Source organism: Panthera leo, chromosome C1, assembly GCF_018350215.1.
Source record: "Panthera leo isolate Ple1 chromosome C1, P.leo_Ple1_pat1.1, whole genome shotgun sequence".
Classification (NCBI taxonomy): domain Eukaryota; kingdom Metazoa; phylum Chordata; class Mammalia; order Carnivora; family Felidae; genus Panthera; species Panthera leo.
This window is the reverse complement of record NC_056686.1, coordinates 116,972,999-116,988,193: the sequence shown is the minus strand read 5'-3', so window position 1 is coordinate 116,988,193 and position 15,195 is coordinate 116,972,999.

Below are 15,195 nucleotides of genomic sequence, written 5' to 3'. Positions count from 1 at the left end.
CATTCTTTCATGCAATGACCGCTCCCTGGAGGAGCCCCTGTTGAGTGCCACAGACACACCTGCTGGTGCTGGTCGCTGAGGACGAGAACAGTGCAGATTCCGTCACGCCCAGGGCGAGGGAGAAGCCCCTGTGTCCAGCTGCAGGACAGCGGTGGCACTTGTCCTTGCACTGAGGATGGGTCTACACTGAGCCATTCATGCTTTTCCCCCAATCTTGTTGTGATCAAGAGCTGGGATTTGGGCTCTACGTGAGGCCAGTGCACAAAAAAAAAATCACGACAACCCAGTGTTACTCCTCAGAAGTATTCCCAGCCATTCCCATCAGTCAGTCCCTGGCCGTATGTCCATCTCATTCATGCTCCCAGTAACTGTTATGGAGACGTCTTGTCCCCCTTTTACAGATGAGAAAACTCAGACCCTCGGTGAAGCTCAGAGAAGTCCAGATGCATGATTCAAACCTGTGTTGTCCAGACCCCAAAGCAGGTGCTGTTTTCATTCAGGCAGCAAACACCGATTGAATGCCTGCGGCGCGCTGGGCTCTGGGCGGGGTCCCAGGAGCAGAGCAGTGAACCCCGGCCGTGGAGGGCTGTGGGTACCAGCTCAGCAGAGGTGCAGCATCCGGGATCCCAGGCTTCGACCTCCTCTCTGCTTTGGCTCAGAGTCAAATAGTGCCGGTCGTCAGCCCTACAGACTTTCAGACCCGCCATCCGACTCTCCCGCTTTGCGCCTGTGGGCACCCAGGTGGACGAGAGGGCATCTTTCCCCACCTCTTTCGGGAACCAGGAACACCCGGGGGGGCACGTTTGCACATTGGCCACGTGGCTTCCTGGGTCTCCTGTCACACAGGAGGACTGGGGGTACTGTCAGCGTGCACAGCCCTCCGTGAGGTATAAATGGGGACGCTCTCCGACGGGGAGCCCTGGAACTGCTTGACGTTTGGAATCCAACTCTTCAGGGTCTCTTAGGGCTCCAGAGCTGTTGACATTGGGGTTTTCTGTCTGGTCTTGTCCTCCGCACCATCTAAAGCAGGGCAGTTCAGCACCCATTCTTTTTTTTTTTAATTTTTTTTTAACGTTTATTTATTTTTGAGACAGAGAGAGACAGAGCATGAATGGGGGAGGGGCAGAGAGAGAGGGAGACACAGAATCTGAAACAGGCTCCAGGCTCTGAGCTGTCAGCACAGAGCCCGACGCGGGGCTCGAACTCACGGACCGTGAGATCATGACCCGAGCCGAAGTCAGACGCTCAACCGACCGAGCCACCCAGGCGCCCCAGCACCCGTCCTTAAGACTTCTCCACTACCGGCTCCAGGATTTTCTCCTGAACCATCTGCATGTTTTGAGGTGCGTGCCTGGAAAAGTCACAACAAAGTCACAGCGGCCACCTGGCCTGACAAAGATTATAAGATGGACCCAGAGTGCAAAGGTGCCAAAATGTTTTGTTGTTTTTTTTTAATGTCATTGAAGAGCTCATCAAATATGGTAAAACAAGGAGAGAGGGTGGGTGCTATCTTAAGGGGACACCTGCCAAGCAATGCTTGGTTCCCATGCTCCTCCCCGGCCCGGGGAGGCGGGGGGAGGGGTTGCTGGCGGGCTGTGCCAAGACAGGCAGCAGTCTGAGTGAGGGGTGACGGGTCAGAGTGCAGGATCTGGACCCTACCATCCGGGTGACCTTAATTGATCTTCCTGGGCCTCTGTTTCCTTGTCCGTAAAATGGAGCCAATGAGGCCCAACTCATAAGGCGAGGCCTAAGTGAAAATGTGTAGAAAAATGGGAAGTGTAGACACTTTACCAGATATGGGAAGCTTCAAACTGCCTGGTGGTCATCCGGTGGAGACACGACATCAGACAGACCTGCCCCAAAGCCTGGCTCTCCCCTTCCTGGCAGTCTGTGCCCTTGATCCCTCCGCCACTAACGGGAGAGCCGTGGTGCCCACCTAGTGGGGCTCTGTGGGGTAAAATGAGGGAACTGACCCAGAGGAACAGAAACTTCTGGTTGCAAATGATGCGTCTGCAGCTCAGGGGCTCACACCCGCTTTCCCTGTACCAGGGCCTCCTCCTCGGCTGGGTGAGTGGGCACAGCCACCCTGGGCTCCATGCCCAACTCAGCACCCCTGCAGGCGTGGACCACCAAGCGTGTCTGCTGTGGTCCCCAGCTGGGCCTCCTCAGCCTCTGACTTCCCACAGTTGTTCCCCAGTCCTTCCAACCTTTGGCACCTCCAGCTGGCCAGCTCCATGAGCTCAAGGACCAAGGTCAGAGGCAGAAATAAAGACAAAACAGCTTAGCTATCTTAAATCACTGCGTTTGCTGTCACGGCGGAGGGCAGTCATACAAGGATGAGATATGAGGTCTGACAGAGAAACACTGGGTAGAGTGACCAGCGGGGAGGTGGCAGTCTTTGAGCCAGGCAGATCTGGGTGCTATCTGGTCGCCCGGGGTCTGGAGAGCTCCTGGAGTCCTGCCGCCACGGGTTCGGCGTGGCAGTGGCCTGTGATGATCGCTGTTAGTACTCTTGCAGTCCCTTATGTGTAGGAGCCCGGAGCTCCGACCCGGGCCCGCTGTGCTGCTCTACACCCACCCCTGTGCCTTCGCCAGCTCACGGCTCTACGTCCCATGGGGAGGTCTGCCTGCAGCTGGGTTTCTCCCCTCAACTGCAGACATACATCTCCACCTGTTGGCTGGACATCTGCCCTGAGGTCTCGTACCCATCTTTATGGGTCATATGCATAGGGGTCAGGTGTGGGGAGGCTTCCGTCAGAAGAAGGGGGCCTGGCCTCGCAGGAAGAGGAGCCTGAAATCACTGGGGAAAGGAGGAGCCCGCACAGGAACTGCTCGCCTTGCCCCGTGAACGCTGAGCTGAAGCGGAGGTTCTGCCACGTCGCTGACACGGGGACGCCCCAGCTCCTGATTGGGCCTGGAGAGGAGTCACTGCTTTGCTGGTGGGGTCAGCCTGGCTCTGTGCCTCCTATCAGACTCTGGATGTCATCTCTCTGCACAACAGAAGAGCGGGAGAGACGGAACGTGTCACCCAGCGTTCTGGGAGAGGCCTGCCGGAGGACCGGCCCCTGGGGCCCTCCCTGGCTTCTGCTGCTGGGCCCCGAGTCTCCCAAGGGCTCCAGCTGGCCGCGGTCCTCGGCCTCCCCATCTCGAACCCCCCCAGCTGCACCCCTCTTTAAAGATGTGATTTGTTCTTTATCTAAAAATGGATTTAGTTGCCCAAAGTCTACAATAAAGAGGGGCGCCTGGGGGGCTCAGTCAGTTAAGCATCCGACTCTTGATTTCAGCTCAGATTGTGATCTCACAGTTTGTGAGATTGAGCCCCGCATTGGGGTCCACATGGATGGTGCAGAGGCCGCTTGGGATTCTCTCTCTCTCTGCCTCTCCCCTGCTTATGTGTGCACACGCTGTCTCTCAAAATAAGTAAATAAACTTTAAAAAAATATGTAAGTCTACAATATCGAAACAAACAAGAAAAATGGAAAGTCACTCCTCAAGTGCCGGCCCCCTCCCCAGAGCTACTTTCTGGTGACAGCTGTATGCTGCACTCACAGTTCTCCATGCAGGGGTGTGTCCACATCTGTGAGAACACACATAAAGACCCTTAAAGACACACTCAAAGGGGACCCACCACCCCCCTGGTTCTGCATCTTGCTTTTGTTTTCACTTAACAAGCTGAGAACACTCTCAATGCCAAAGCAGAGTCTTTTGCTTTTGGCTGAGTAGTTCCCCACCCACCACCACCTCCCTGCCATGGGACACTCCGGTGGCTCCCTACTTCCACAGGCCATGATGGCATCGGACAGCTTTGGCATTCTGCAAGGAGAGGTTCCTAAATGCAGGATTTCTGGCTCACAAGGAGCGTGCATTTGGAATGTCGCTAAGTCTGCCCAGATGCCCTCCCACTGCCTTCAGAAACCACATCCGTCCCACGCATGAGGCGCCGGGAGCCATGTACCCTCACATGGCGTCGCCCCCACCTTTCAGTTGTGTCCCCAGTGGGTTCTTATTGGTGACTGGCGAGCCTAAGCATTTATTCAGCTGATCACTGGCCACGAGTATTTCCTCTTCTGTGAATACCCGTTTCTCTCCTCTGCCCATTTATTTATTCGTTTATTTTATGCTGGGCTGTATGGGTCTGTATGCGTCTTACTTGTCGGCTCACGGAATCTCATTATATGTTATGATAGTAATTTTAAATATTTTAGATATTTTCTCCCCGTCAAATATCTCTTAACTCTGTTTATTGTGTATTTTTTTAAACTTTTTAAAAAATGTTTATTTATTATTGAGAGACAAAGCATGAGCATGGGAGGGGCAGAGAGAGGGGGGACACAGAATCCAAAGCAGGCTCAAGGCTCTGAGCTGTCAGCACAGAGCCCGATGCGGGGCTCAAACCCACAAACCACGAGATCATGACCTGAGCCGAAGTCGGACATTTAACCGACTGAGCCACCCAGGCACCCCAAGTTTATTGTATATTTTGACGTGCGTAACCTTTTTATTTTTATGGAGTCAAATCCATCAGGCTTTTCTTTTATAGCTCCTAGAGTTTGTGCCTTGCTTGGGAAGCCCTTCCCTCCTCCCAGATCATGAAAATATCCTCCTCTCCTTTTCATCCAGCAGTTTTAGAGTTTTGTTTTTCCCTTTTATAGCCCTGATGCCTCTGAAATGGATTTCACAGTGTGATACTCCTTCTCTTGTGGTCCTGCCTTGGTGTCCACGAGGGCTCCAACTGGCTCATACGGTGGGGGGAAATGGGATAAGGGGATGGAGGTTAATGCAGGGGTGATATTTTAAATAATGTGGTCAGGAGGGTCCTCTCTCAGAAGACAGCCAGGGCCAGAGATGCTAATGAAATGAGCGACCCAGCCCTTGGCTGCCTGTTGCAGACTGCTCCAGACGGGGGAAACAGCAAGTGCAAAGCCCCGGGGGTGGAGAGCACTTTGCCAGATCAAAGGAACAGCAAGAGGGCCACGTGGCTCTATGTGGGGGCTGGCGGAGCAGTGGGTGGGCCGGATCGTGGGGGCCTCCGGGAAGACACAGTTTTCATTCTGTGTGTGATTGGAAGTCTTTGATGGTGATGACCTTGGTGCATGGGGAGGAGGCGGGTGGGTGGGTGTGGGTGTGTGTCATTCCTTGTCTGCTGGTCTTTCCGTGCGGGTGGAGCGGGGCACGTGCTGAGCCTTGCTTCTCACCCTTCATTTTCATTCCTGCGCTCTTGGTCACCACCAGTGTGCAGTGTGAACCCTGCTCTGGGCCTGGCACGTGCTGGGCCCTCCATGAACGTCTGAGAGCCACCCATGTTAATTCCAGCCCAAGCCCCGTCCTGGTCTCCAGCCCTGCGCCTTCAAGGACTCCTGACCTCTCTTTTCCAGGTCCCCCAATGGAACCTCACTCCCAACATGCCCCAATGTGAACTCGGTCCCTCCCTTCCCGGCCCCTAGAAAAGGCAGTAGAAATGGATTCTGGTCGCCGACCGGCCCTGTAGGCCATGCAGAGGGACAGCAAGATGTCATTGCCTGCGCCAGGGGACACTGAGCCATTGCAAGCAGATTCCTTCCGTGTTTCAACATTGTTCTTCCTCAATACGTTAGCTTTGTCTTCAGACTAGCTCCCCTCATGGTCTTAAGATTGCTACCAACGGTCCAGGCATCACACACTGACACGACATCAGCGAGAGAGACAGAAGCCACCTCTTCTCAGGTGTCTCTTTTATTTAAAAAAATTTTTTAACGTTTATAACGTTTTAACGTTTTATAACGTTTATTTATTTTTGAGACAGAGAGAGACAGAGCACGAACGGGGGAGGGGCAGAGAGAGAGGGAGACACAGAATCGGAAGCAGGCTCCAGGCTCTGAGCCATCAGCCCAGAGCCTGACGCGGGGCTCGAACCCACGGACCGCGAGATCATGACCTGAGCCGAAGTCGGACGCTTAACCGACTGAGCCACCCAGGCGCCCCTCAGGTGTCTCTTTTAGTCAGCGGGAAACCTTTTCCAGAATCTCCTCCCCCAGCTTATTTTCCTTTACATCTTATTGGCCAGAACTGTGCCACATACCTCGAAACCAGTCACTGCCAAGGAGCATGGAGTGACCACGTTTGGCTCGGAACAGTTAGGATTTACCCTTGAACCACGGTTGGAAGGGGCATGAATGCGAGCAAATCCAAGTCTTACCAGTGAGGAACAGGGCCGTTGGGGAAGCGACTGACCCCCACGGCGAAAGGCACGATGAGGGGCCTTCGGAACCACGGTGTCCCAGGGCCTGCAGGCCCCAAGCACATTGAGTTCAAGGACGACTAGAAATGCAGCTCTTGTCTGGCTAGGCCCTTGGGTTCCACGGCAACACACACCTGTGACAATACGAGGCTACTGAATGCTGCTGAGCGGGGACACCTGCCGGGGCCAGTGCTGTAAAAAGATGGCCAAAGGAACTTGTGAGTCTGGAGGCAGACTGGATGCCTCATCCTCCAGGCTGATGCTGACTGACGTGGAGCACAAGGCCCCCTCTCAGTTCGGGCGCCATAATCATTTGTCAAAGGAGCGCCCGCAGGAAGGAATAAAAATCAGTTGGCTTCGGCTCAGAAGCCAGGGCCTCTGCCTCTCTAGAAGGGCCCAGCCCCGGCAGCTGTGGGCCTCTCCCATCCCGGTAAAGACAGGAACTTTTCTGGAGAGTCAGTGAGGGGAAAGCCCCACCCTCTGGGATGGCATCCATTTCCCGCCAAGGAATCATCTCGGTGTTTTACAGGCCAGCAGCCTCCCTGAGACTCCTGAGACCCTCACCCTTGCCTTGAGGAACGGCTGCATGGGAAGAGGCAGGAATGGGTTCCCCTCAGGGTCGTATCTCCCCACGTCATTAGCCACTGTCGATGGAAAGTCACATGCCCCTTAAATGGGAGGAGGAGCTTATATGTTTTTCAGAGCCAGTTTTCCCCATCTTGTTGTCTGCCCCTGGCTCAGGACTGAAGTAGGGCTGGTCTTTCTGATGCCTGGCTACAAAGTCCTTTGATTTTTAAGAGCAGCCCAGGAAGTCAGTAGAACAGCGCACTAGACGGGCAGTGAATGTCCCAGTCTACCGAGATTGCAGGGCCAACTCAGGCTGAGGAGTTGAAGGAAGCTGGGGGAAGCCGAAACTTGCTTCAGTTTTCACATCAGTGTTTCATCTATGAGCTCACTTGGTCCACCGTAAGATAGCTGACCCAGGGATTTGCAAGCCCATTTGACAGAGGAGATGAGAAAACCGGGTGACTTGCCCCAGGTCCCCCTCTGGGGTGAGGGGTAGAGCAGCTCAGAATCCTCCAAGGACTGGGCTGTTCCACTGCACCATTCACGATGCTTCTGTGAGCGAGCCGACCCTGTGCTGGGAGCGGCCCGAGGTTGCCTCCGTTACTCAGGCTCCCCAAACAAATGCCCCACCGTAATGAGACTGCCCCAAGACACCAAGCCATCCCCTTTGTTGGCTGAAGCTGGCTGATGCGTTGTTGGATGTGATGCAACCCTGTGAATTTTGCTGCCAATGCCATGCTTGAAATGTAAGATCGTGCCTGGTTTTTAGCAATCTAGGTATAGAGGAGCAGCGGACGTGGGAGAGTCATTTGTGCCTGGCGGAGGTGCCCAAACCATCTCTTGTCAAAAGTGAGGCCGGACAGGGGCGCCTGCGTGGCTCAGTTGGTTAAGCGTTCGACTCTTGATTTCGGCTCAGGCCGTGATCTCACGGTCATGAGATCGAGCCCTGAGTCAGGCTCTGCACTGGGCATGAAGCCTGCTTATGATTCTCTCTCTCCCCCCGCCCCTGCCCCACTACTTTGCTCGTGCCCACTCTCTCTCTCTTTCAAGTGAATAAATAAACATTTAAAAAAGAAAGTGAAGCAGGACGAGGCCCAGTTAGCTACAAAGTCTCTCTCTCTGGGGCTCCCCGAGCCCACAGAACACCCAGCCTGCCCATGCGGCACATGTTGGGGTGCTGAGGCCCCCAAAGGACACGTGTTTCCCGTGGCCAGGTAAGGCAAGACCCAGTTCCAGGCATCCTCGGTTCCTGATTCTAGCAGCTGCCCCAGTTCTTACTGGGGCCTGAGCCAGCAGAATACCCCTGGCCTCGGTATCTGCCATTGGCCCACCTGTCTGGACCAGTGAGGAGGACTGGTCCCTGGCTCCTCTCTTTTCCAGGAGCCTGTGCCTTCCCCACCCAGGCCAAGGGCTGCGGTCCGCAGGGCTGGGGAGCGGTCCTAAAGCCAGCTGGAGTTTTTCTCCCTTCCTTAAGCCCTCGACTCTGGGCAAATGCTCCCCATTCCCAAGGGGAATGTTCCCGCTCGGAACTAGAAATTGAGTCTTCAGTTGGCTGTAATGGTGCCAGCCGCTGGGTGTCTCCCTGTCTCACCTCCCTCATTCCCCAAGACATCAGGCAGCCCGGAAGGTGCTCAGCAAATACAGGGTGTGGCTGCCAGGCCTGGAGACCTCCAGACAACCTGCCAGGGAGAGCGATGCAGGATACAGCTCGCCTTACCGGGAAGCACCGATGTGCCGGGAGTTAGTCTCCCCATCTCCCTCTCTCCCTGTCCCTCCCCCTCTCTTAGTTTCAGGAGATGTTCACTCTGCTGTTCAGGTGTCATGGGAAGTCTTTCCTGGCCTGGGCCATAAGACCGTGACCCTGGGTGCCTCCCCAACCAGTTTCTCCATCTGGGAGTCATCCAGACCCTCACCCTCCATCCCCACCCATGCCCACCACATCCTGTGTCTTCTCTGTCCCCACTGCCACCCTCACCTCTGGTCGGGGGCCAAGAGTGTTATTCCAGCAGCCTCCTCACTGGCCTCCCACCTCGGCCTTTCCCCCTCCCCGTCTGCTTTTCCCCAGGAGGAAAGACTGTTCTAGATGCAAACCTTGCCATGTTGAAACAAGTCTGCTTTGTCTCCAAGACAAAGTCCAGACCTAGCAGACAGGAGGCTCCCCTTCCCCAGGAAGAAGGTATCCTGTCTCCCCAGCTTCCTGGTTCACTCCTCCTGCCCTTGTACTTCACCTTTACTGCACCAACCTGCTCATACCTGCAATCTCCCATGCGGTGCTCTTTCCACCTCCCGCCTCGGCTCTGCTGTTTCCTCTGTCTCTCTCTCCGTTGTTCCCTTCAGCCCAGCGGCTCCTCCTGCAGGAAGCATTCCCAGACTACCCTCCTCCATGCTTTCTGCCCAGCCTGGGTTCAGGGCCCCTGCAGTGTGCTCACCTCTCCCCGTGCACCCCTGTGCACCTGTTATCTGTGTCTGTTCCCGGGTCTGTCCACAGGAGCCATCGGACTCATCATCATATTGCTGAGTGTCCTGCTGAGTGCCTGTGCTCTGTGTGCGGATTTGCCCCCACGGAGCAGCCCTGAAACAGAGCCAACCCTCACCCTGGGGAGATAATGAGGAGGCCCATCCAGGAGCCCTGGCACAGGCGGTTTGTTTCGAGCCCCAATTCTGCCTCTAGCTCACCGTGTGACCTTCGGCAAGTCACATGATGTCTCTGAACCTCCATTTCTTTTTTCTTTTTAATGTTTATTTTTGAGAGAGAGAAACAGAGCACGAGCAGGGGAAGGACAGAGAGAGAGGGAGACACAGCATCCGAAGCAGGCACCCGGCCCTGAGCCGTCAGCACTGAGCCCGACGCGGGGCCTGAACTTGTGGACCGTGAGATCATGACCTGAGCCGAAGTCAAGACGCTTAACTGACTGAGCCACCCAGGCGCCCCTGAACCTCTCTTTCTTTATCTCCCATATAAGACAAATGATGAACAGGACTTCCAGCCGCCTGTCCCTATCTCCAGGCAAGGTTGTGATAACATGAAATGGTGGGGACACGTGCAGTCCCAGGACTGCTAACATTCCCAAGCGTTCTGAACCAGATGTATCCACAAGACACAGAGCAAGGTGTCTTTGCCACTGGAAAATGCAAACCAGGTGGGAATGAGGTTAGCCACTTCAAACCTCCCTCTTCTCCTGCATGACAGGTATAATCTCCCACAGTGTCACCAGGGGCACAGTTAGCAGAAGCAAAGGACACCTTCTCTACCACAAAAGCACCCCCCCCCCCAGTACCCATTGCTCATCTCTGGTCTTCTCTCCCTGCTTCCTTGTCCTTCACCCTCGTATCCCAAGAGAATCCTTATGCCTCCTCCGCGTTTTGAACCCAATCTCTCCCTTCTCTGGGAAAACTGCTCCCTGTTCAAGCTTGACCTCCGCCCTCCTGGTCCATCGGGTTCCTGCGTTTAATATCTACCCCTCCCCAGGGTCAAAGGGCCAGGCAGCTACGAAAAGCAACTTCAGCCCATGCCCACAGCTCAGGAAACTGCCCTGTGCCCCCAACTCACGTGCACGCGCATGTGCTCGCATGCACGCATGATCTTGGAGACTTGCCTTTTCTTCTGAACGCGGTCCCTCTAGTTTGGAGTCTCCATCTGCCTGCTGCCTGAGTCAGCCGGCACCCCCGCTGTGCTCCGCAAATCCCATCCAGACCCCTAGGGAAGGAGAGCAAGCCCGGAGTCCCGGGAGCTGGCTTTTGGTCTCTGGCACTCTCTTACCCACCTGGGACTCCTCTCCTGGCATGAGGGCATGCCATCCTGTGTCCCACTGCCTGAGAGAGCCTCCCAGCTGAAAAGTGACCTCCCAGTAGTGTGCTGATGACTGCTCAGATCATGAATACTCACAATGCTGCTAGATTTGGAGAGAAAATGCCTTAGCCCAATGGAACGAGCAAATGGGTGATGTGGCTTCTGGCGGAGGCCCTGGGGTGGAGGAGGAGGCCAGGCCGGTCCTCCTGTCACCCCCCATACTCTCTGCCTCTGCCCAGAGACAACCCCTGACCTGGGCATCGGGAGCAAGGACCACAGCCCTGCCTTCCTGGTGCTCCCAGTTCTGACCCACCCCAGCCTGGGATCCGGGCCTGCAAACCAGGCCTCCTGAATTGTGCTGCAAGGGCCCCGGCTGGAGGAGAAGAGGTTGCCAAGCCTGGAGCCCAAGGGAACCCCGCGAGCTTAGAATTTAGAACTTGAACCTTTCAAAGTCTGAGTGCATTTAGACTCCAAAAAACACAACTTCCGTTCCTTCAACATAAACGGGGAGTAGTGGGTGGGGAGAGAGCATAAAACATCTCATAAAAAGGCTCCCAGTCCTGCTGGACATCAAAGGGCTCTTAGGAGCCGTCTGCAGATGAGTTCAGGGTAAAGGAATCATCAGCATATGGATTAAATTCCCCATTCATTATGCATCCGCCAGAGCTCAGGAGAAAACCTCACACAGCAGGGCCCCCGTTCAGCGAGCTGGAAAGTGCTCTGAGTCACGGAGGGACCCCAAAGGCAGTCAGGCGCTCTCCACCATCCCCGAATCTTCTTTCCGCTGTTGAAAAACCTGCGCTAGAGGAAACCGGCAGCGCTCATTCAGACGGCTGGCCCCAAATCACCTAGGCCGTCGCTGGGTCTGCTCCCTCCCTGGCGCCCTCCCTCTGCCATCCTCTCGGATCCCTGCAGGGGCACAGCGGGTCCTCCCTCAGGGGACATTGAAGCTGGAGGCGTCCCAACCCTGCTTCCAGCAGGATGTGGCTTCCTGGTTCCCAGACACTCCTCTTGAACCAGGCCTGTCCTGTACCTGTCCCTCCCTCCCCAGGCAGGTTTCCCCACTATGGAAGGACCCCATGAGCCCCCTCACTGAGTCTCTGCCGATCCCCCCCCCCACCCCCATCATGTCTGAGGTCCTCAGCAGAAATGTACAAAGAAGCACAATAGCAAGGTGGACTTATTCCCCAGTCTCTGGGATGGCTCCTTAGTCAGCTCTCCCTGTTCCGCCCCTCCCTACACAGCCAAGGGCACCCCCCCTTCCTCAGGGCCGCCTATCAATGACTGATGGATGACACAGGATACAAAGACTGGGCCACATCTTCAGAGTTGCCTTCAGGGTGAGCGGAGGCCCCTACTACCTGGCAGCTGGACCCTTCCTCTGCCCACTCTGTGTCTTTTCCTTCCCTTCCATAGGCGTGTCTCCCCAGAGCACCCCTAATAAGATCCCCACGGGCAGATGTCCATCTCTGTCTGCTTCCCCAGGACCCCCACCCGCAGCACAGGCCAAACAAGAAACTAGGAAAGAACCACTTTGTTAAAAACTGGTCTCAGGGCACCTGGGTGGCTCAGTGGGTTAAGCATCTGACTTCGGCTCAGGTCATGATCTCGTAGTTTGTGAGTTTGAGCCCCGCATCGGACTCACTGCCGTCAGCCCACTTCGGATCTTCTGTCCCCGCCTCTCTCTGGCCCTCTCGAGGAGGGCTGGCTACAGAGCCAGCCTGGACACAGGTATTCGCCAAACTGGCCAGATAAGTGAATTAAGGATCGCCAGAATCAGGGAGCACCCTTCCCATTTCTCCCAAAGGCCCAAAGGCACACAGACGGGAGGGTCAGCGTGACACAGAGGTCAGCCCCGCTGCTAGGAGATTTTGCGTGGCATCCCTCTCTCCGATCATTTCATCCCTTTTGTCCTCACCCCCACATCTTGCAAGCTGGTTTTCTGTGCTGTTTGTGGCCGGGCTGAGACTCGAGAAGGAGAAGGCAGCTGCACATGGGGGCTCTGTGGACCTCGCCTCACTGCTGGTAGCCAGCACCCAGGGCCACCTCAACATGCAGACTGTGCCCTTCACCAAAGCATCTAGCTGAGGCCGGGGCGGGTGGGGGGCGCTCAGGTCCAGCCTGCAGCCCACTCACCAAGCCCTGTGCCCAGACAGCTCCTTTTTTCTCACTCATACAAAGACGCGTTCTGGGTTGGCAGGGTCCAGATGTTTCGCCCCTCTGAGGGATGGTGCCACTTCACAGAGGGAGAAACTGAGGCTCAGAGGGGTTAAGTAACTTGCTCAAGGTCACACAATTTCAGGTCTGTCTGACCGAGCCCCTTTCCAAGTGCTGGTGGCACCGACAGGCTGTTATGAGACCGCAACTGTGTCCTCAGAAAATAGTCTGGAGAGAGGCTTTCTCCACAGGCTGGTTTATGCCTGACCCAGCCTTGTAATTTGGGCATGCAGATAATCCCTTACATGATGTGGTAGTTAGGGTTCTCTTCATTTCAAGTAACAGAAAACAGACCAGCCAGAGGGGAAAAAAAAAGTCATTAGAAGGGTACTGAGAGGCCTGGTGGAATCTGAGGAAAGAACTGAAAATCCCAGCAGGAAGACGAGGACAGCGTTGTCAGGCACAAATCTGAAGACCCCAGAGGTTGGAGACCCAAGCGAGGCCGCCATACTTCAGAGGGACCCACATCTTATAAACTCACACACACACACACACACACACACACACACTCCCAGACTTACTAATTAGACACACAGAATCCAGAGCTAAGTGCTGGTGCATCACCGCCCATCACCCTAAACACCCATCCCCATGGGCAACATCACTCAGGCCCCGGGGAAATATCTCTCTACATCTCGTCCCACATCCTCCGAAATGAAAGGGATCTGAATGTGTGAAGGGTTGTCTCTGCTCACGTCAGAGACAGACACCGCTTCCAAACGTGAGGAAGGTTTGAGCAGTGGAAACTCGTATCTAAGAGAAAATAAAGTTATTGAACTTGTTGGACGCTCTCAGCATGAATGCAATTTATTTCAGTAGCATATTCTCAGTAATCGAATATTGTTCCCTACTATTGTTGAGCACCCATTTTCTTTCTTCTCTTCCTGTTTCTTCCTTTTTTTTTTTTTCTAATTTTTATTTTAATTCCAGTTACTTAACATGCAGTGCATCAGCTTCTGGCATATTCTACTCTTCCTGTCTCAAATCATGATTCGGAAGGTACGTGACAATGAGCATGTTTCTCACAACAGCAGAGCTGACATTTTGCATGAGTGACTGAGAAATATTTTACCATATTAAACAATTCATTTTGAGGGACGCCTGGGTGATTCAGTTGGTTAAGCGCCCGATTTCGGCTCAGGTCATGATCTCGCGGTTCATGAGTTCAAGCCCTGCATCGGGGCTTAAAGATTTTTTTAAACAATTCATTTGCCCTTCAATTTTGTATATATGTACATCTATATTAGAAATTACATGATGAATTATAACACCAATTTTTTAATGTTTATTTATTTTTTAGAGAGAGAGAGCAAGTAGGGGAGGGGCACAGAGAGAGGGAGACACAGAATCCAAAGCTCTAGGCTCTGAGCTATCAGCACAGAGCCCAACGCAGGGCTGGAACCCACAAACTGTGAGATCATGACCTGAGCAGAAGTCTGAGGCTTAACCAGCTGAGCCACCCAAGTGCCCCAACATTAATTCTTTATATTGACAACGAGATAATCATAGAATGCCAGAATTGTGGCTAATTTTCATTTTATAAAACCACTTAATATGACTGACTTGAATTTTCCAAAAACTAAACTAAATTAAAAATTTCATCTTTACTTGAATAATTTTGATTTGTGATTTTAAGAGTCATTGATTATTATTTACCTTGACCCTCATGCAAGCAAGGGGGTCTGCCACAACTCAACTCTGCTGTTGCATCATGAAAGTAGCTATAAACAAATTGTAAATAAATATGTGTGGCTATGTTCCAACAAAACTTTATTTACAAAAACGATTTGTTTGTTGCTTCACGTGTAAGACATTTTTTCGAACGGTGAATAACAAAACATGGTCTTTGATCGGCCCTCAGCAACGATTGATTGTCACATCGGACTATCCTCTCCCCTGAATATTAATATTCGAAGAAGATCAATTCTGATGAAGTCATCAACAAACTGCAGAAGTTAAGGATCAGAATTAGAGACTCATGTTCTTCGTCGCTGTGCTAGAACAATGGATAAAAGCATTTTCCCTTTTTCATAAAAAAAAACAGTAAATTAAAAGTATTAATTTATTACTTTTCTTCTTTTTACCATCCTCCTCTTTTCCATTATCCTGCTTTAAGGATAATGGGTTCTTTTCATGGGTTCTAGGTCTATGAATTGAATCAGGTCTCAGAAGTGGTTAAGAAGCTACAATTCTCGATCATGATAACTCAAGCCAGATCTGAGAGGATCTTGGTAGACTACCTCTGATAAAATCCTAGAAGTTTCCGCTCTGTTGAAAGTGTCTCCTGAGAGCCGGTCTTGTTAAGAAGAACAGAATGTTCTAGCCTCTTTTTTTTTTTTTTTTTTTTTTTTTTTAGTGTTTTATTTATTTTTGAGAGAGAGAGAGAGAGAGGCAGGGGAAGGGG